We start from the raw sequence: 22175 nt of genomic DNA, 5'->3' as shown, positions 1-22175 counted from the left end.
CCTGCTCTCATCCCGGCCTGAGGCGTGAGACCAGCACCGGTCATCTGAGTGGGGTGGGGTTCAAGTTCATCTCTCCCCCTCATCCCATTCACGAATGCCTTCTATGTTTGCCAGACGAACCGCACGCCCGTACTTGCTGCCCTCACATGCCCTGGCTCTCGCTGGCACACAGGGGAGGCGTGCAAGCAAGCCGGATGAAGCCTGCTCCACTGCTGGACATGACTGACTGCAAATTCTTCCTAATCTTGAGCTCAACCTTGCCTCCCAGAAACTTCTCTCCCCGGCCCTAGTTCTATGTCTGGATTTACATGGGGAAGGCCACTTTCCCCTCCGTACGGAAGACTAATTCTTTATGTTTCTAGAGGATCATGGTGAGGCTCACACCTTCAGCCTGCCTTTCTCATCTTGCCTCTCTCCATTCCAGACCCAGGACAGGCTCCCCCTAATCCACAGACAGACTGTCTTGCACATACTGTTCAGCCTGCTGGAATCCCTTCCCACCTCCCTTCTCTGTCTGGCACACTCAAAGTCATCCTTCCAGATGGTTCCAAGGGCACTTTCTTGGCAAGACTCCCTACCCTGTCCAACAGTGAGGACCCATGGCGCTTTGTGGGAATTCCTCTTACAGCTGGCCTCTAAGTGCCTGGGAATAAGTGATGTAAAGTTTCCCATATGTGGTGAGCTGTTTTATAGGCCCTCAGATCTAAGAGCACATGGTAGCTATAATATTCGCAATCAGACCTGATGAGAAATCAGCCTGGTTCTGAAATATGATAGTCCTAATTATAATAAGAACAATGGCATTGAAATGGACAGACGTTATCTCCGAGGAAAACCAGGACTGGCAGGGGATCAGAGAGCATGGGATTCACGTGGAGAAGGCCACGGTTATGAGTTCTTGATCTATAGATTTCTGTCAGCCTCAGAAGAATGTCTAAGGAGACATTCCTTTTCTTTTCCTTCCTCATTGAATAAAATAAGATTTATCACGGGGCCAGGTGATACCACAGAGAGTCCTATGCCTACCACCTTCTCTACTTCTCCCGGGCAGCTTTCAGCTTAGAGGGCCCCTTGTCAACTCAGAAGGACAAACAATCAAAAAGAGATTTTGTCCTAATAGACAGTGAACAGGGGCTCAGTTGACAATCCATGTGCTAAATGACAGTATCATATCAGCTTCAATTTATTGCACACTCCCTGTGGCCAGGCAATATGCTAAGTGTTATACCCATCTTACCTCATTTGCTCCCCATAGCTACCTGTGATATAGGTGTTCATGTCTGTAGAGCGGGCCCACTAGAGGTCAATATTAAGGAGCAGACCCACCCAGCTGTGCCCTGGATGGTGGTTACTGGGTCTCACTGCTAGTGGAGAAGTAGAAACCAATTAGTGATGTTACGTTTGTTTGTAATCAGTGAACTTGTCAAATAATTATTGAGCCCCTCTGATGGGTGAGACACATGGAGTAACTTACTCTGGCCATACCGATAGACAAAGTCAGGTCCACTAGCACCAGAAGTGGGTCTCCTGCCCTTCAAGGACCACCTCCTCCAGGAAGCCTCCCTGTCTTCCTCCAGTTCTTGTTCTTTCTCTTAGAGGGCCATTCAGGTCTGCACCTCAATCCCCTGCTCCCTTAGGTCGGAGATTATCTATTCTGTGTGTGTGTGTGTGTGCACGTGTGCACACGTGCACACACGCACACACAATTATGTCTTCTCCTCGCTTAGGGCAAACTCTGAGGACAGCTGCTGCCTCGCACTCGAGGCTCTGTGATGCAGCACTGGTGTCCGAACAGCCCAGTGTTTGAATCCCAGCCCTGCCACTGCCTCTTCTCACCTCCGATTCAGTCATCTCCAAGGCCAAATCTCTGACCTGAGGGCAGTTGCCATATCTTTCTCTTGGTTCCTGGCTCTTTGCCCATGTGGTGCTGGTAGCTGGACGAAGCCTTGAGCTCCGCCCTGTAAGAATCCTCCAGCCTGTCTCATGGCAAAGAACTGGCTTCCCCTGGCTTAGGGCTCAGGTGCTCCTGTGTGATAATCGATAAATCGCTGGCAGCCAGAGAACGTACATCAGCAACAGAGGAGGGAGAGGAGGGAAATTTAAATGAGTCTTAGGGGATTGGAAAATTATTTGGTGAAATGTTCCTAAGCTTTTTCTACTTAATACCCATAAATTTCAGGGGCCATGTGCGCTAACAGCTTTTGATTTATGATGTCTGTATTCTTGCACTGTATTTATGCCAAATTATGAAAAGGTAGCAAGACTCAAAAGAACCTTTTAAAAATGCTTTGGGACCCATCATGGGGTCGAGCCGTTTATGTCAATCTTTGCCACTACTTGGTTAAAACAAAGGCTCTGGGTGCTGACAGCCGAGTAGCTAATTGGTGTTGGACCCCAGCCCACCAGGAGTCCTCCTCTTCTTAGAAACTTTTTCCTCCCTTCCTCCAGACCCGTGCTTCGGGTAAAACCTTTTAATGGCTGCTGAGGGCAAGGAGGAAAGCTCACCTTGGGTGAACTTCGTGGGGCCAGGTCTCACTCAGCTGCCACAGCACAGAAATAGTCCCAAGACCCCTAATTAAAATGCCTACAGTCAACCAATATGCTCCTGCTTCATTGCCCAGGGGTTGCAAAGCTCCCTGCTAATGCTGAACACTAACTAAACGCTGTGTCAGCCTTTCTTGTCCCATTACAATGTTATTGTCTTATTTATTAGCACAATTCCCTGTTGGACACTGGTTGGAGTATCTGAAAAGTGAGTTAAGCACTCTCCTTGGCTAGATGGGGAAAGTGCTTGGCCATGTTGGCCATTTCCCTGAACACACATCAACTTTGCAATTTGCGCTCACAGCAACTCCCTGCCAAAGACAAGCCGCCCTGCCCTGCCGGCGTTGCTGCACTGGATGGGGAAGTTCTCGCAAACTGTAATTGTCTTGCATTCACAAAACTGTAAGATGACTAGGTTGTTGCCATTGTTTTTATTTCAAAGAACAGTTCTGTTATCTGTTTACTAAAATTTAACAACCTACAGCACTTCCATGAATTAATTACAGTGTGAGGGGAAAACAAACACAAACATCACCCACCACGTTGTTCCAAATCACTCCAGCCCAATTGCTTGATATTCGGAATTCAGTTTACTTTTGCACATCTCCCTCAATTACTCCCTCCTGCTTTGTCTGTCTGGCTGCCTGCTTCCGCACTCATTTGTGGGAGACGTATTTTACCCAGAATAATAGAGAAGTTGGATGAGGAAAAAAGAAAACAAAAACAAAACCAAAAACCTCTTCGGGATGTTTGACAAGGAAGGAAAGACATGTCACTACTATAATTTTGTTCTTAGCCACAACAGGGATGTATATCCCGATACCTTCCTTCTTCCTCCTTGCCCACCAGAAAAATATTCTCAAGTCGTGCAGCAGGAGAAGGTTAAGGATCTAAATACTATATATAAAGTCTGTGTGGAGAATATGTGTGGAGAAGCAGGGTCAGGGGAGTGATATGTGAGCAATGTCTTAAAAGACACAGAATTTCATCACATGGAGAAGTGAGGGAAGACATGGGAAGAGAAAGTGAAAAAACACAGAGGCTTTGAGAATGTATGGGAAAGGGCAAAAGGCTCATATGGCCTTTTTCATTTCTATTTTTGCGTATGTTTTATAATATGTATACTGCATTAATACAAGTGTATGTATATAATCTATGACTATACGTATACTGGAAATGTGCGCTCAAGGAATTATTTGTGATGGAGAACACAGTCCAAACACTTGGCACCTATTGATGGAAGCAGTGGAGTCTATGTGAGATGTTTAAGCAGCTGAGTGACTAGAGTGGACCCATGTGTTACAAAGGTAACCTTGCTGCAATGCACGATGTGAGTGACGGGAGGAGGAACTAGGGAGGGGAAGAGGAACTAGGGAGAGGAGCAGGGCTGAAGCCCATGGTCCAGGAGAAGGGTGACAGTGAGGGCCTGAGCAAGGGCAATAGAGGGTGGAGGGAGAACCTGAAAGTGCAGGAACTCTTTTGGAAGTAGCATCAATTAGAACTTGGTTTCTAGTTGGAAGGCATGGGGTGAGGAGAGTTAGGGATTCTGAAACTGTTATCTTGGGTAGCTGAGGAAGCAGTGATCGCTTTCATGAAGTCAGAATAAAGGAGAAGGAGAGGATGTGGGGAAGGGAGCAAATAATGAGTCCAGTTTTGGAAATGTTGAGTTTAGGGTACCTGTGGAACATGTAGGTGGAGATGTCCATTAAAACAGTTGAAATTCCAACCTGGAAGTTGGGAAGCTAGCCAAGCAAGTCTTTGGGTGCATAACCCCCTCATGTAACCACCCATCCCCCTTTCTGTCCATACGTCTCCTTCGATCCCTCCGGAAAACACAGGGAGCAGCTCCACGCCAGGCCCGCTGCTCTCGTGGTCCAGGGAAGGGGCGGCTCACAGAGAGGTCATTCCTGGGCTGATAAGGCACTAGCCACTTCAAGCATGGCCTCTGTCCTGGAGGCTCACACAACAATCCTGATGCTACCACTATCAGCTGAGGAGCTCAAACACAAGGGCACTCATTCTCACTCCCCTCACTACAGCCCTCTTCACACTGCCTGCCACATCGGAGCCAAGAGTCACCGGAAATCTTCAGTCAGGGGCATCAAGTGGTATGCAGATAAATAAAGTCACCCCAAAAGCCCCCAAGTAAGGCAGCTATCCCAGCGCTTTCCCTCAATGCCTGGACACCACCGAAACCATGACAGGCCAGTCAAAGCTAATTCACACCACCAAATATGAGTGAGGAGAGTGCTTGAGTTATATGTTATAGCAATGTATTTTCAAACTTCTTCATGCACAACCATCACATATTGCCCATCCTCAAATCAGGGATTCTAGGAAAACTTTACAGGTTAACGTTGACAGTGGCTCTGGCCTGGGATTCAAGAATGCAAGCTCTCCATCCTAACCCTGCTACTGTCATAGACCCTGCAGCAAGGGCGCATCAGTCTCCTTGCAACGAAGCTTGTTAACCAGCGCACATGCATGCAAACATCAGTGTCAAAATTCAGGTCACAATAATTATTATTCATTTTCAACAGGTTAATCTCTCAAGAATAAGAGGGAACTCCCAGATTGAAGAGTTCAAGAAAATCTAGTTAAAGGGATGAAACTTAGATTAATTATTTTCACTTGAATAGAATCTGTATCCTCAAGGCTCCCCCACCCAACTGGTGCATAAAGCATCTTAGGATGTCTCCTAAGACATCCTAAGATGCCTTGTGTCCTACTGGGAGAGGTAGAATGCACAGTGGGAGCTGCATCCACAGCATAAACTCTGAGGCGTTATCAGTACAACCCTCCTTGCTGAGTTCCATCAACTTCACGAACTTAGTGAACTTGCACCGCTGGGGGAAGAGGAGAGAGGGGGAGACTCCAGTTGACATTTAAAAAGAATTTGGAGACATCAGACCACCTCCTCTGCCCTGAGGAGAGAGTTGGAACCTTTGTGAGGTAGATCCCCCGGCCATCTGGAGTGGGTTCGACAGATATGTGACTGACCTAAAATTCAAAGAAATGTAGGTGTTTGCTAAGTCATGAGAGACCATCATGAGGCACATTTAGCATTGATAGTTTCCAAGGAAATAGATGAAAACTGTCAGTTGAAATCTTAAAACTGCTGTGCACTGAACTGTACACCCCCAAAATTCATATGTTAAAGGCTTAACCCCCAATGTGATTATATTTGGAGAGGGCCTTTAAAGAGGTAATTAAGATTAAATGAGGTCATGAGTGTGGGAGCCTGATCCAATGGGACTGATGTCCTTACAAGAAGAGGGAGAGACACCAGGGGCACTCACGCACAGAGGAAAGGCTGTGTGAGGACACAGCAAAAAGGTAGCCATTTACAAGCCAAGGGAAGAGGCTTCAGGAGAAGTGAAACCACTAACACCTTGATCTTGGACTTCTAGCCTCCAGAACTGTGAGAAAATAAGTTTCTGTTGTTTAAACCCCTCAGTTTCTGGTATTTTATTATGACAGCCCAAGCAGACTAACACAGGCACTATGAATATTTTCTTCTTTAGTACCAGAAAGAGATCACTGCTGTTTTCATCCTATAGATATATAATCAAAATAAATACAACTTGTTTTTGTGAACTTCCTTGTTTTCTTTATTGTACTGTTTGCTTCTTGTTGTTCCTCATGTTACTTCTGAATCAACCTCCCCCTACTCCTTTCTCTAGTCCAACCAGAACTCATCACTTCAGGGAGTGGAAGTTCCATCCCTCTCTCAGACATAGAAGACAGGGTGAAGACAATTACAGGCTCTGCTGATTTGCAACACTTCGTGTAAATGAGGGCTGCCCAGAATGCCCCCAGTCAAAAGGCATCCTCCTGGAGAAAAAGATGTGTCTTCTGCAATCCCACTGAAGTGCCCACCACTGATTTTCTGTTCTGCTATGACACTAAGCCAAAGAGGTCAAAGAGATAAAAATGCTGCCCTAAAGACGTTCTATTCCACTTCCAAGGGCAGTTTAGACACAAATTCACGGAGAGGGGACAGTGGGTGAGTGAAATTGATGGTGCTACATGGCATCATCCAAACGAGCCCCGCCCAGAGGGGACGTGAAAATGTTCAGCTCCCTTCATGGTCATGAGACATGGACCTATCACAGCTCCTATGATGTCACATCATATACATCACGTCTGAGCTCCTTGTCACCACTGAGCCAGGCTTCATGTTACATATTGAGACAGGGTGTCCAGCAACCCTGACTTCTGGGGCAGACATTCTCTCACCAGAGGACCAAGCTTGCTGTGACATACAATCCTGCGCAGGAGCTGGCAGGGAGCCCGAACGGCAGCTGCAGAACTGTGGGCAGCCCAAGGCACCGACAGCAAACATGGCAGCCAGCTGGGAGAGGCAGGGAACGGCCACTCCCAGGAAGGCAGCCAGAAGTCTGAAGGGTGGCTCAAACCTCCCCAGAAGTAGAGTCACCAACAGGGACATTCTCTAAAAGCTGCTCTGAAGCCAAAGAATAACTCTTCCAGGAGACACTATGGGAAGGATTCAGAGGATCACAGTCTCTGTGGGTGAACTAAGCAATATCACCAAGGATTTCAGCTCCAAACCCTCAGACCAGAGACAGGGATGGCCTAGGGCACAGTGGAGCGCTTAGCAAACTTTGGATCCTTAGCTACAACCTTCGCAATATTTGTCATGTCTGAACACCTCCTATGATGGTTAATTTTAGGGGTCAACTTGACTGAACCGTGGGGTAACCAGATATTTGGTCAAACTCTATTCTAAGTGTATCTGTGAGGATGTTTTTGGATGAGATTAACATTTGACTCTGTAGACTGAGTAAAGCAGATTTGCCCTCTCTAATGTGGGTGGGGCTCATCCAATCAGGTGAAGGCCTGAATAGAACATAAAGGCTGAGTAAGAGGGAACTCCTCCTGCCTGGTGGCCTTTGAGGTGGGACATCATTTTATTCCTGCCCTCAGACTTGAACTGAAACATCAACTCTTCTTGGTTCTCAAGTCTTCCAGCTTTCAGACTGGAACTACACCATTGGCTCTCCTGGATCTCCAGATTGCTGACCACAGATTGTGGAACTTCTCAGCCTCCATAATCATGGGAGCCAATTCCGTTTTTTTTTTTTTTTTTTTTTTTGGCCACTCCACATGGCTTGCAGAATCTTAGTTCCCCAACCAGGGGTTGAACCGGGCCCTCGGCAGTGAAAGCACCAAGTCCTAACCACTGGACCACCAGGGAATTCCCTGCCGACATCTTATAATAGATCTCTATCTCTAACTGTCTGTCTATCTATCTATCTATACTATTGGTTCTGTTTCTCTGGAGAACGCTAATAATACACCTCCTGTACCATATTTACTTAATACCTACTAAATCTTTAAATAGCTTATTTAAATAAATGCATTTCAAAATGCAACTTTGTCATATTGACAAGTTTAAATCAAATATTTTTGTTAAAAATATAAATATATAATCTAACTGTAAAATTAAATACACACTTATTAAAATAATAGTTCCCCTGAAAACACACACTTCTGATGGTAACTGTATATGGCACAAAACTTCTGTCTCTCATTTCAGTCCCTAGCAAATGGAGATCAGCTATATTTTATAGTGAATTTTACCCTCCTTTCAAGTGGAAAATCCTTTCCTCTTAGGCATCAAAAGTAATACTCAATACACAATACAACAGAGAGAATGCCACTGCTGTGTGCTTCAGTTATCAGTTGCTACACTTAAAACTACTCCAAGCTTTGGCTTATTATGTAGGTCTCACCGTTTTGTGGGTCAGGAATTCAGGAAAGGCTCAACTGGGCAGTTTGTCTCTGATCCTTGTGGCATCAGCTGGGGAGGCTGAGACAGGAAGATCCACTTCCAGGATGGTATCTTCACTCACATGTCTAGCGGCTCCGTGTTTCATGCCTATTCCTCTCTCTCCTTGGTGTCTCATCCTCCAGCGCCTCTCCACAGAGCTTTGACTTCTCGTGGCCTGGTAGCCCTGGGGCAGTCACACTTCTTATGTGGCGGCTCAGTGCTCCAAGGGCGAGCATTCGGAGAATCCCAGAGGTTCCTCCTGTCTGTCCTGGAACGTGACTTCCGCCACATCCTATGAGCCAAGGAAGTCCCTTAGGACAGCCCAGAGTCAAAGAGAGGGAATTAGACTCCACAGCTCCACGGTAGGAATGTCAAAGAACCTGTGCCATCTTTATTCCTTCACCCCATTCTTATGTACTGAAGAAGGAGAAAGTCCTCAGACACGGGATTTCCACATCATGGATAAAAGCGTATCGTCTAAGAACTAAGGCAGGAGCCAGGTCACACGGGAGCAAAGGCATCAGTTTGAAGTCAGGCACACCTAGCTTTGACACCAGTTATACCACTTGCCGGGTGACCTTGAGTTTAAACTCACTGAATCTCGGGGGTGGGGGAGTGTTGTCTGTAAAGTGGAATAATGGTATGTTCCAGGGCTATCCTGTGGATACCTAGTTATAAGCCTTACTTTAGTCAGTAAGAGTTAATGCTTTTAAGCAAACCCAGAAAAAACTGATGATTTTACAAAGGTATTTTTAAAATACTGTATTTATGATAAAACCTATTCATACACTGAAGGAGAATGAGACATGATACAAAGAGCCTTCTCACTTAGCTTAAAGCTGTAGTTTTTGGAGGAAATTCGCTAGCGAGCATCTTCTCAGAATGTCAAAGTTACCCCAAAATTCCTGCCATGATATTTGAGATGGCTCTGCTTAGTAATCATGTAGGGAGCTAGCAAAATAGAACCATCTTTTTTCTAAGCCATAATTAATCAGGTGTTTGGGGAGGGAGGAGAGAGTGAAATGCATGGCAGTTGGCATGCTCTGATCCACAGGTGTGGTGATCACACCCCTGCAGAGGGGCATTTTGGAAATGCGCTGGTCCAATGCAGGGGGCAGGGTGAGCATTACTGTACTTGGAGGGCAGAGACGAGGGACGCTGGGTGCACGCAGCTGTCGCACATAATGAAGCACTTGCTCACTGTATAGTCACGTAAGTGAAGACCTCGTTTTTCTGAATCTAGAACTAACTTCGTTTTGCATATAAACATAATGTATTTCTATTCAGCTATAATATTTCCAAGAATTCAATTAGTACATAAACCAAGGAAAGACTGTCTCTATTTTGTTCAGAATTCCAAGAGTTGTTTACCATTTTGGAAAATCATGTCACCGGCAGCAGCACAAGCTTGTGCTATCCAAGTCTCTAGTATCACTCGCCTGTTTTAGCTGCACTGGAGGTAGCAAATGTCAAGCACCTGATCACGTCACTGGCATCCAGAGCCAGGCACCTGCACTGGAAGTAATTACAAATTACGCTGCCTTCGTTCCTCTTTGGATCTCAGGTATGACGTCATGCTGATTTTTCTTAAATTGTGGATGTGGGTGGGAAATTCACTTCAGGATTGTAAACGGCATTAAAAATATTTGTAATAAAAATGAGGGTTGAGTGTGACAGGCCTGAGAATCCACTGCTTTAAAAGAAGTTTGTGTGGATCAAAAATGCCTTTCCAAGTGGAAACACCAAGGAATCATTTCCTTTCTGGAACCTGCTGGACCTAGGAGCAGCCCAGCCAGGCCAAGGAGGAGTAGCTGGCGTTGAGGCATGAAAGAACTCTTTCTCTTCAGCCCTCACAGGTGAAAAGACATGGATGCTTCATCAGCTTTTCAAAACTTAAGGCAAGACTCAGCAGACTTCACATGGCCATGTGACACACGACAAGTTAAGCCTCAGTTTCCTTATCTGTGTAATGGAGATAAAAATAGCCCCTCCCATATTGACTTCCTATGTGGATTAAATCCAACAAATGAGATAAAGCATGATCAGTGCTTCCCTCAGCACCCCTGAGCATACAGTGCTCAATAAATGGAAACATGAATTTATTACTGAGATAGGCTGGGACCTGGGACCTGGAACCCTTTGCTGCAGTGCTTGCACCCGGACAAATGTCTCCTGAAGCAACAAAATACAAAGAAACTATAAGGGACTAAAAATAGCTGTGTGCATGTGCAGTTGGGGCAAATCATGGACCAAAAGACGAAAAACCCAACTGCCACTTCTGAAGAGCCAGGAGCAAAAGAAAGGTGTTGGGAACAAAAGCAGGGTACTGCGCATGCCCCCTGCACACAACACCACCAAAGGGGTGGGCAAACCACCTAAGCTACCCCTCCAGCCTGACCCCTGGACACACCCCTTACCCTCACCCCATATAAGGAACCAGCTGGCTTGCCCTCAGGAAGCGAGCAAGTGAGCAAGAGAAACTCTTACTTGTCCTCGCTCCCTCCTGCTGCACCAGGGGCTCCAATTAAAGCCTTGCCTGAATTTCTTGTCTAGCCTCTGATCAATTTCCATTGATTAAGGAGGCTAAGAACCCTCGTTGGTAACATTACTGTTCATACAGCACTTTACAGTTTATAATGCTCTTTTCTATATACTGTCTCCTTTGAACTTTATATACATTATCCCAAGTAATCTTCCCAACTTCTGAAATATTATATCCTATGATCTAGTAAAGTAGGGGTAACACCAAAGAGTGTGCATGCCCTTTCCACAACACTATGCTGCTTCCACCCATGCCGACATTATTCATTTACTCATTCATTCATTCATTCAACAAATATTTATTGAGCACTTGCCATATTCAAGGCACTGGGCCTCAGCAGTGGGGACTAACAGGAATACCATCCCTGGGAGGAGGGGACGTTCAGGGCGGCCCAGAGTTGCCACGATACTTGAACTGGGTCACACTGGTAGCCACTCAAAATCCATGCTGCTCCATTCAGATTTATTATGTGCAGCTCTGAGGACAAAAGAACACCCTCACAGGAGGAAGAATTTACTGGAGGAAGAAGCCGAGGGAACTTCTGGTGGAAAGATTCCCTTGCTAACAATTGGAGCTTCCAACAATGGAAGGGGCAGCCCCTTGAGGATGTAGGCTGCATCCTTTGCAGACACTAGGGGAGAGATTGAGGCTGCCCTGGGAGGGAGGCCTTCAAAACCCATTCAGTTAAAGAATCTGGGAATCACTTAGAGATCACTTCTCAGAGTAGAGGTTTTTACTTTTAACTCTTCCCTTCAAATGTCAGATGTTTTTCCCTTAGCCTCATTATTTAGGTTATTACTTTAACCTTCCAGCTTCCACAGAGGGGTGACCTGGCTAGAAAATGGTCTGGGACTTAAGTGGGTCCATGGTCCCAGTGTAAATTGTTCTTATCCTGTCCCAAATCCGTATTCTCAGGGATGAAAAACAAGACCCCCTGGAAACTGATAATCAGTCTACCAAGTACACAAGCAGAATACATGAAATCTCAACCAAAGGGCAGCCTGGGACTGCTTAATTTTGCCCAGGAAGCCATGTAACTGTCCACTGTTAGAAATCTACAAAGACTGCCTAAGTCTTTGGTCCCATGGAAATATTTTTTCCTCAGGCATGAAAATGCCAAATATAATCATAAAAGCAGAGGCCTAACAGAAATAGATTTTTTAAATGATTATACTTCCCATTTATTCCACCCTACTCTGGTCTCAAGCCAATGAATAAGAACTCAATTTCTGCACACTTGACCCTAGCAGATTTGGGCTGCTTCCAGGGAAACGTGTGTAAAAGACAAACATTTCTGAATGTGCTTTTTCTTTGCTCTGCTATCAGAGAACTTTTAGGTCCTTTATTCTTTACCAGGTTCATGCCAAAAGACTTCTTACTAAAAGGAGGGCAATAGAAAGAAAGGACCAGTCCATTATAGCATCGCATATCTTTGGCCTCCACACATCGTCACACACCATTGCATCCCAACTTCAGTTTCTGACTTCAGTTCCCTGGAGACAGTTTATATTCACCTGGTTTCATTAATACAATACACATTTGTACTGTGCTAAATACTTAGTATTAATTACATTACAAACACTCAATACAAGGGCTATATTTTCACACTGTAGGTGGTGATTTCAGGCGTTAGAGCCAGTTTTGTTTTTTTTTCTTCTCATTGTTTCTATGCTTAATTTGTGCACCAAAATTTAAAGCTTTCTACAGCTTTCCACTTGAAGCATCTTTGCAAATGAGGTCTTAAAGTGATATAATCAAACATGCTTGAGTATCTTTTGGCATCTGTAAGGGGGAATTCTCAGTAGAAGTGGGAATGCACTGATGGCTATTGGATTGACTCCCAAATTTCATAGCAAAGTCCCCTAGCATAGGCAACAAGGGCAACAGTATGAATCAAACCAGTGACCATAGGTTTCTCAGGACTGAAAAATGACAAAACTCTATTCCCACAGTGGAGTTCTTTCCTGATCAATAAACCCAATGCCTCACCCAATGTTTCTGAGTTATTCGCTTTAGGTAAATAGCATATCTTAAAAGCTAATTGTTTGATTAAGCCTTGGCATCATCATAATTTCCCAATAGTGAGAGCACTGAATCCTAAAGGCTGTGAAGGAAAGAGGTCAGCCTCTTTTCTGGAAGGGCACAAAGAATGAGAATGATTCCTATTGGCTTGTAATAGTTTAGAAATGGCTAGGCCCAAAGGAATGAAGTAACACAACCTCCAAATCCTGGCTCCAAAACAAAAAGTGTGAATGCCCCGAAGTTGGTTTTCACCTTGGGTTTTTCTCCTCAATTCTTCTTTTTTTCTTTTACCAAGGCCCTGTCAAAACGGGATTCAAATCCTGAGGCCAGTTCCAGGCCTGCTCAAAGACAGCATTCAAGGCAGACCCTCACACATGGCCGCTCTAAGTGTTAACATCAGTCTGGTGAGAGGGCTCAGGGCCTGCCTCCGGACACCAGAGAAAAACACACTCCTTGGCATTCCACCCTGGTTTTCTCATCAGAATGATGATGTCCCAGGATGACTTGTGGACAAATGCGAAAGGGAACATAGAAAATCTCTCCTTCCCAAAGAAAACGAACGACCCATAAAGCTCTGTGAGCTGACAGCCTTGTGCTACTGTTGGCTATTACTGAATCCTTTCTGAACTGTACCAGGGGATATAGGAGGGAGGGCGATGCCCAAGTCCTCATTGGAAGAGGGATGGAATAGGCTCTCTCCTCTGGGTTTTATCTTTGTTCAGTGCCATTTTCCCTGGGCTGGACTAGGACCTAACCAGAGTAATTCTTTGCTCTGCCCAGATCAGCATTTGCTCCCAAGTTTAGTGCCCATCTTCATGAAAGGCTGTATATTTCTTTAAAATGAATTTCAGCCATATGTGTGTGTTTTGAAAGAACTGGGGCTTTTGCTCTAGAATGGTCAGCACAGAGAGACAAAAAGGGCAAAGTCTTTTGTTACCAAATATTCAGCTCACAAAAGTTGAGTCACCATCGCAGGGCTAACCAGACAACGTCACCACCTTTCAAAGCACAGCGTTGACGCTATTTTTCCCTGGCGCATTAATTTTCTCCCAACAGCCAACTCCACTCCTCTGCTTCTGCACTGAATGCCCTCTGGAGACAGTAAGGCCACCACTCCTCAGTCCAGCCCCTTCCCCAAAGGGCTCAAAGGAGTGTGCAATCCTTCCTAAAAAGCAGCAACACTGGGACCAAGTTCCATTTATGTGATCAATAAATGAAGCTGATGAAAAAGAATGCACACCTGCCTCCCCACAAATAAAAATTTAGGGAGAACGTGTCTGAGTTTGTAGGAGAGTAAAGAGGCGTTTATACAGTTTGGTGCCACCAGATTCTCTCTAAATCACAACTGGTCAAACAGTAACAAGAGCAATCCCAGGGAAGCCCGCGATGTGGATCTCGGAATATACTCCTGTTACTCCAGGTGTCACATAGGCTCAGTGGAATGACTTTTCAGCCTAATGCAAAGTGAGGATTGCCACTGGGTAATAAACTCCTTTCTGTCCTCAAATAATCACTGCAAGAAGTAGTGATAGTTCACGAAGTAATCACTTCAAGAAGCAAGAGGTGTTTTATCTCCTCAGTGGTGGCAAAGTGCCTCTTCAGATTGAAAAATGCTGATTTATTCCAGAATGCAGAAATCCTGCTGGCTGTTCGTCTCCGTCCCCCGCCCCTGAAGGCAGCGATGTTCTTGACTGTGTCAGAACTGCCAGGTTAACCCAGCAGGAAGTTTTGTCTCCAGGTCTATTAGCTGAGAGAAGCAACAGCTCACCAACGCTAACATTTGAAGAACCCAGAGGGTGGAGAGAGAGGTCTGACTCCTGGAAGGAGTGATTTGCACACATCGCCACTTGCCTTCCAGCTGCTGTGGCCAAATAGCAGCGTCCCTCCTCAGGCTGCCCCTGAATGCCACCCACAAGTGACCAACAGCACTGGAGAGTGGGGCACGGGGGTTTTGCTGTGGAGCAGGCTGCTCTGAAGTGCCCAGAGCTCCTCTACCTCCTCAGACATTTATACACATAGGTCAGGATAACCCAAACCGCAAACAGCCCCGAGCACGTCTCAAATGGCCTGCAGCTCCTCTTCTTTGAGCCTCAGTCTGAATCTCAGCATCTGACAACCCCAGGGTGAGAGTCTGAAGACGTATTAAGGAACGAACCCTTGCCAGAACTGAAGCCTAGATGAGCGCAACAATGAAAAACACTTAGAACCCCGTGGGCTCGCAGCCAAACACTCGAACTTGGTTTGAACGTACCAACGAATGCAGAATTCGCCACAGCGATTTACAGCAGAGACTAGCGTGTGGCGCTCCTGCAAATGCAGAGGTTTTGGGGGGAAAGGTAGAAAAGGAAAATGAAGAAAGAGAAAGCGACAGATGCAAATGCAATCCAAACACTCCGAGTCACTCATTCAACCTCAGAAATTTTACAATTTGAGTGATCCTAATGGTCTTTGAAGCACATTGGAAAATGTCGCAATAGATGTTTGAATTAAAATCCAGTAGGTCTGCCAAAAGACCAATTGTTAAAAATTGGCAAGATTCCAGAGAACTTACTAGGCTGCAGACTGCCGGGGGCTGAGAGAATTGCTAATTCCAGAGAAAGTTAATTATCACCTTATTGATAAAAGGGTAATTTTTAAAGCTTATGGTGTGGCTTTTGTGACTCAATTAAAATTTAGAGTAATTTACTAGACACAGTGGTGGCTTCTGTTACATTATATAGTATAAAACCATTTGATTTTTCTCCCAGGGGCTGTTTTTTATCCCCCTCGCCTCTCCTCACCTGTCTGCATTTGAAGGCAACAAAAACATTAAAAACATGTAAATCTCAAGCTAGCCTTTTGAGACACTGCAGGATTAAGAAGTAAGATGTCCAGGAGACACTTCAACAAAGCTCTCTCCTCGAAATGTCAGATTTGTCCACCGAAATTAAGAATCACATGTGCTCACACCAAAAGGGACTGCTTTCACAAACTTCATTTCCAAACTGTGAGACCTAATTTTATGCCCTTTGTTAATTTGATGGGAAAAGAGTCTGTCCTCATCTCTTTTCCCTTCTCTCCCACACCATCTGCAGAGGCTCCGTGGAAGAAAAGCCTCACGGAAAGAAACTGGAGGTGCTTGGGCTGTCAAGCTCCCAGGCAGTGTCGCCTCCTGCTCTCTCCAGGACGTGTTGATCGGGATAAGCACACCGGGCCACCTGGCGTCAGTGTGACGCTGCGACTTCCACGGGTACAGACTCGGGAGGAACCTCGTCCCGCAGAGCCCTGCCCGGGGCCCCAGGGAGCCAGTTCCGAGCTCCACCCCACCTCTGCCTGCCAGGACCCCGTGTTCGCTCTAAAGTGTCTTCAGGAGCGAGTGAATGTGTGTGATGTGTCAGCCAGCCACGCCGAACTGCAGACCTCCAAAACACTCTAAACTATAACTTCCCACGTGTGCGTAAAGATTATTTCTCTCTGAGCATTCCTTGTTTTGATTTAAGGGCACTTCAGCAATGTTTCCTTAAACTTGTTTAAATATGTAAGATCCAAAATTTAGATTAAAAAATACATAAAAGCTGCCACAACATGAGAGGTTTCTGCTTGTGATTTTTCACATCATTTAAAGTTTAAAAATTTCTAAAAATTCTATCTTTGTACTCTGGGGCATCGCTTGAATTTTATAATAAGCAAACGTTATTTCACATTTTAAAAGTCATTATTCTTTCAAATTTTCAATATAAAAGTTTTACAGCAGAGACAGTTCCTGGGGCTGGCTTGTGTTCTAACAGCTGGTCTGCTCGTCTTACCTGCTGTTGGAGGAGCCCCTGCGACCCCAGCCCACAGAAGCCAAGAACTAGAAAGTGAAACTGCTTCTGCTGGTTTCACTTGCCTCAAAAACACACTACCAAAAGCAGATAAATGACCCAAAGCAATTTACTCTTGTATCTCTTATTGTTTTCTTTCTATTATTGTTCATTTACTTGTCAGTTTTTTTTATTCTTGCTGTTGTCATGGTTTGGGGGGGTGGGTCTTGGCAGCAAAACAGAAGTCATTTTAGTGGCATAGGGAAGAAATTTCAACACGTTAAACATAAAAGAACTGGGTGTTTGCGGAATTTTCACTTATAATTCCACAAATCAAGCAGACATAAATTATTTACCAAAATATTACACAGCCTCTCCACACACACAACGATAAAGGAAACACATTCATATTTTTTTAAATATCTGTCACAAATATGTTTGAAAGGTAGATTGTGAAGCCACCAGACAACTTCCCTAAAACTGAAGGCGCTGCATTCACATTTTATCTGAGTTTAGACGATTCACTACTGCTTTTCTAGGTAATCTTCACCGAGCGCTGTTGCTCAAATACCTGCTTCATTTTTTCGGGCTAGTTCTACCAAGCAACACACAAAAAAATGCTGCACATGAATATTGCGCCCCTAGGTAGTTTACTTTTCCACACTATAAATTCCTTCATAGTTATTTTTATGCTTTCACTCCAAATATCCTATCATATATATATGTGTATATATATATATATATATATTTTTTTTTTTTAAGTCTTGAGGAAAAAAAAGCAACTATGTTTCTCACTCTTCAAAAATGGTTCCTCTGGTTGAAAAGGAAGAAAAACACAGTATACAACAAACACCTGGATTCTGAAGTGACTGGATTACTTTCTCAAATACCATAATTTCTGAGACCAACCAAAAAGCCACTTTCTCAGGAAGCTACTGATTGTCGGACCCGCTCGAGTATCATCACAGAATCCAGCGCCTCCTCTCCTTCATTCTCCTTCACCATTACAGGTAATGGAAAGAACTTTTGAGCACCTCAACCATCAATCTAATGACTGCCTGCAGCCTGCACCTCACCCTCATCCACTGTCCTATCCTGCTCAGCAAGCAATCACGCCCCTGGATTCAAGTCACACAAAGCCCTACCTGGGAAGGAGGTGACTCTGTATTTGAACTTGGGAAAACTGCTTCTGACACTGCATAGTCACCTGGTTTTTATCCCCAAAACTAACCAATACCAGCAACTAGCAATAAATAGTATTCTCATCTATCCTGGTAAATTAGGAGAAACTAGTACAAAGACATAAAAATATTCCATCTGAGATATAAAAAACAAAATTCAATTTTAAAAACCACTCTTACATGTTCACAACATACTGATTATAAAAATTAAATTTTAGGTAAATATTTTTATCCCAAGACATACTACAATTTTTTAAATTAAAAAACAGAACAAAGCAAAGTGAAATCATCATGCCAAAAAAAAAAAAAAACTAACCAATTATTTGAGTGCACATTTGGGGAAAAAAAATAACTTTCTACATATTCAAATGCAGAGTAAAAGAGTAGTATATGTACCCCAGACTGATAAACTATATAATTCTATACTATGTCTTCCCCTCTGAGATCTGGTCAAGAAATCAAACACTGTATTTTGAGTAGGAGGAACTAAAGTTTACCTGCCTGCCTCAGCGGTTTTAGTGCAGGACACTCGTGCATTGCCGTAAATGTAGGCATGCAATCCAGAAGAACTGAAACAGGTAATCTGTTATGCTTATAGTGAAAAGAGAAGGATCCCATGTCAACGGCACACCCTCCAGTTGTGCATCTCCCTTACCTACAGCTCGTTCACCAGAGCCCTGATCAGGTTCTTTACCAGGCCGGGAACGTTGACTCAGAAGACAGATGACTTTCAGTACATGCAAACCGAGTATTGCAAAAGCTAATCTTCCACCCGTGTGTTAATAGCTCACAGTTAGTCTCCAGCAGCCCTGCTCTCCGGCTGCAAACATCTCATTAGACTAATGCATTCAGTACAGGCAGAAAACTCGATTTACCATAGCTACAGCAATGAATTTCCATTACGATGACAGCTTCAACCACATCATGTCCAGAAAACCAGCCAACCACTGGCTTTTAAAGAACACACACATTTTACATGCAGAAAACGAGGCGCGCGAGTATGTGTGTGTGTGCGTGTCTGTGTGTGTGTGTGTGTGTGTGTGTGTTTCCTTCCTCTTAGCAGCCCAACTAACAGAAATGTGCAGTGTAGCTTTTTGCTGACACGAGCTGCAAGGTAATGACACTTTTGCTTCTTTGGTAGTTACGTCCTTGTAATAACCTGAATTATGTCACAATTGTCAGAATGGGTGTTTCCAACATTTCGGTTTTCATTACCCCTCCTCTGTTGCCATAGAAACCAGACTGTAACATCATCTCTTTGTCCCAGTCCTGCAGCAGTGTGCCAGCACTGGGCTTATAAGATACTGGTGATCTGAAGGAGTGAATGCTTGACTTTGAACAAATAAAATAAAAAGAATTATTCTAATGACATCGTTGTTCAGGAGAGACCGTGTGTTTGCCAGAGGAGTGTGCCTATACAGGTGAGCATACCATGCTCATACGTACTGACTCTACAGCTGCATACAACACATATGGTTAGTTCTTTTAAACGAGGCACTGACTTGGGCTCCAGATCTGTGTGTAAGTGCAGAAGCGTAAACATTGTTTACACTCATAAACACGGTCGGGTCCTGCATGAGGCAGAATGGTCCTCACGTGGGATAAGGGCTACTATTCATCCTCCATGCCCTATTGTTTTCTCTGTGGCAAATCAATTTATAGTGGTAAAGGGACTTTTTCTTCTTTTTTTTGTAAAGTGGAGCAAGGCTCCCAATTGCCCATTTCATTCACCCCACTCTGGCATTTTATTCCCAAGTATTTCCTACAAGATGAAACATCTGTTTAATATGTGACCACCTGCAGGCTTATTCCTGGGGGTGAACAACAAGCAAATTTAGCCAGGACTAAACATCTACCAGGGATAATTAAGGTTTAGGCCACAACTTGGACAGTTACTGAGAATGAAAAAAATGAAATTACAATTTGAGGTTTTTCCAAATACATATACAGAGTCACAAAAGAAAGAAATAAGAAATCTCTCTCCTCAAATTATAAACATAGAAAAAAATTAAAATTTTTTTGAAGTCAAAGCATTGTACTTATTGAACTTAAATTCACCACTTAATCATCTAATTTTGTTGTTTTGTTTTGTGTGGGAAAAGGCAAGTTTGGTAGTTTTTCATTTTGCTCATTTAATATAAGTTCATTTCATTAAAGGAGGAGGAGGAGAGGAGGGAGGGAGAGGAAGACAAGGAGGAAAGAAAACAGGACCCAATGGATGATTTCAATTTGGCCAGCATTTCTGCTGCAGCCACAGTGGTAGTATTTATGCCCATGGCCTTGAACACAATCCTACACTACACTCAGTGAAGCACCTTGGCCTGAGATGCTAGACCAGTCTTTGCTTTAAAATATTTCTTCAGATAAATCAAATAAAAATTTCCTAGATAAGCTAGAATATTTCCCAATTTCTGTAAAAGAAGAAAAAGGCTTTTCAAGATCTGCCTGAAATAAAGGAGTTTTCAGTTTTCCTACCCAGCTCTAGAGAAGTTGTGATTCTGGTCCTTGGGGTGCACAAGACCCGTCCTTAAGTCAAGTGTGTCTGGGATGCAGGCACTGGCATCACAGGTCAATTGCACAATGAGGCTTAAAATGGAAATTAACTAAACCTGACTTGCTTTTAAAAAGTAGATAGATGCTTGATGGATAGACAGATAGATAGATGATAGATGGATAGGTAGGTAATTTTACTGGGATTTCTTTCTTTATACAACCATGACTGTGGGTCTTAAGTAATTAAGTTCATGTTTTTAAAAATCTTCAATGTTTTTACTTCCAAGAAACATTTAAGTTAAACATGTAAGAGAAAGGAAATTTGGTGGGATGGCTGCACACAAGCTAAGGGGTCTGTTGACAAGACAAGGGGCCCTTCCGAGCTAATGTATCTCCAGGTTTTATACATCCCTGGGCTAGGATCAGGATGCTTAGGCTCTGCCACGTTGTTCATTTTCTTTGATACTGTGGTTACATTTCTGTCGCAGACCACAGGCAGCACGCTCCACTCTTCCTACACAAATGCTACTGGGTTGGTGGTTGGCAAGAGGCAGCCAGAGGGAACAGGTTAATTTGGGGGCATCCCAAGTGCAAACCTACTTAGAGTAGCCTCTCTCTGAAGAGTAATCCCTATGTCAGCTGCTGGTAAAGAGTTCTGGTTCCAACACAAGAATCAGGTGGAGAGGGCTGTGTCCTGGACAAAGGAGTCAGTGCTATGGGAAAAACCACAGCACAGTGCTATGATAACCCTTGTTATCATAATAATAGCCAACATTTACCGGGGAAGTATCATGTACCAGCCCTCTTCATATGTTATCTCATTTACAACAACCCTATGAAATAAGTATTATGAGTACCATCCCCATTTTACAGAAAATGAAACTGAGACTTGAGGACTTTAAATAAGTTGCTTGGGCAACTTATTTAAATACTTATTTAAAGTACGCAGCTGAGAAGTGTTGCCTACAGGACTGACCCAGGCATTTTGTCCCCAAAGACACAGTACTTAGTCATTTGGCCACATGGCCTCCTGGCACTGCCCCTTGTTCCAGCTCTGCCATTAACCCAAAAACATTGGTCGAATGTTATTACACTCCCCTTCTATAACATGGGGATGGGAGTAGAAGACTAGGTCACCTTTGTGGTCTCTTGTGGTCCTGACATTCTACAGTCCAATGAATTGCTTTATCTGCTGGGCTGGAACAGGCAAATGCTTTGGGTTGGAGGAGAACTCACTTACGGTTGTGGCTATGGCCATGACTACTAAGGGGGAAAATAACACCCTCTCTTTCATTAGAATAAGATCTGATAAACTAGTGCTTTGGACTGTCAATTTGGGATGGAGATAGAGGGGAGAGAGCATAGAGAAGGAACAGGGAAGTTTTAATGGCCAAGATCCCATTCCTGAAGTAGCAAAAGGAGACTAGTTTCCCACAATCAAGAAGCCCCATGACACTGCTTCCACATCATTCAACACAGACTTTTCCCTGAATGTTCCTGAAAATTTGAGAAGTTTCAGGGTTATGGAAAGTATGAGGCTTATGATCCCATTTTGCCAGAGGGGAAATCAAGGTAGAAAATTGTTAACCTGATTAGTCAGACAAGAGGTAAACAATTAGTAGACCCAGATCTCCTAGTTCCTCCAAACTGCCACTTCTTCAACCCAAAGCCCTACCTTCCACAGGGCCAGATCTTTGTTTAAACTACACAAGCAGGAATCTTTCAAAATTAGAAGCAAAACTGTTCTTTGTAGTGAAGTTAAACGGGAAACAATCTCAATGTCTAATAAAAAGAGATTATTTAAGTTAATGTATCAT

At 44.0% G+C, this 22175-nt stretch overlaps 1 protein-coding gene across 7 annotated transcripts in view; it reads right to left on the bottom strand.

Moving 5' to 3' along the window:
* SCML4 (Scm polycomb group protein like 4) overlaps nt 1-18778 on the bottom strand; it is a 107502-nt gene extending 88724 nt beyond the window's left edge. For 3 of the 7 annotated variants that reach the window (XM_033418724.2, XM_033418725.2, XM_033418726.2), the window contains exon 1: nt 18521-18760. The gene's annotated coding sequence lies outside the window, so the exon portion shown is untranslated. Of the gene's footprint in view, nt 1-18520 lie in introns of all 7 variants that reach the window. The other 4 variants (XR_007470521.1, XM_049695308.1, XR_004480600.2 and 1 more) reach the window with 3 other exon arrangements.
* Nucleotides 18779-22175: the final 3397 nt, after the last annotated feature.

This window comes from Orcinus orca, chromosome 12, assembly GCF_937001465.1.
Source record: "Orcinus orca chromosome 12, mOrcOrc1.1, whole genome shotgun sequence".
NCBI lineage: Eukaryota > Metazoa > Chordata > Mammalia > Artiodactyla > Delphinidae > Orcinus > Orcinus orca.
The sequence above is the reverse complement of the archived record's forward strand: the minus strand, read 5'-3'. Positions and strand labels throughout refer to the sequence as shown.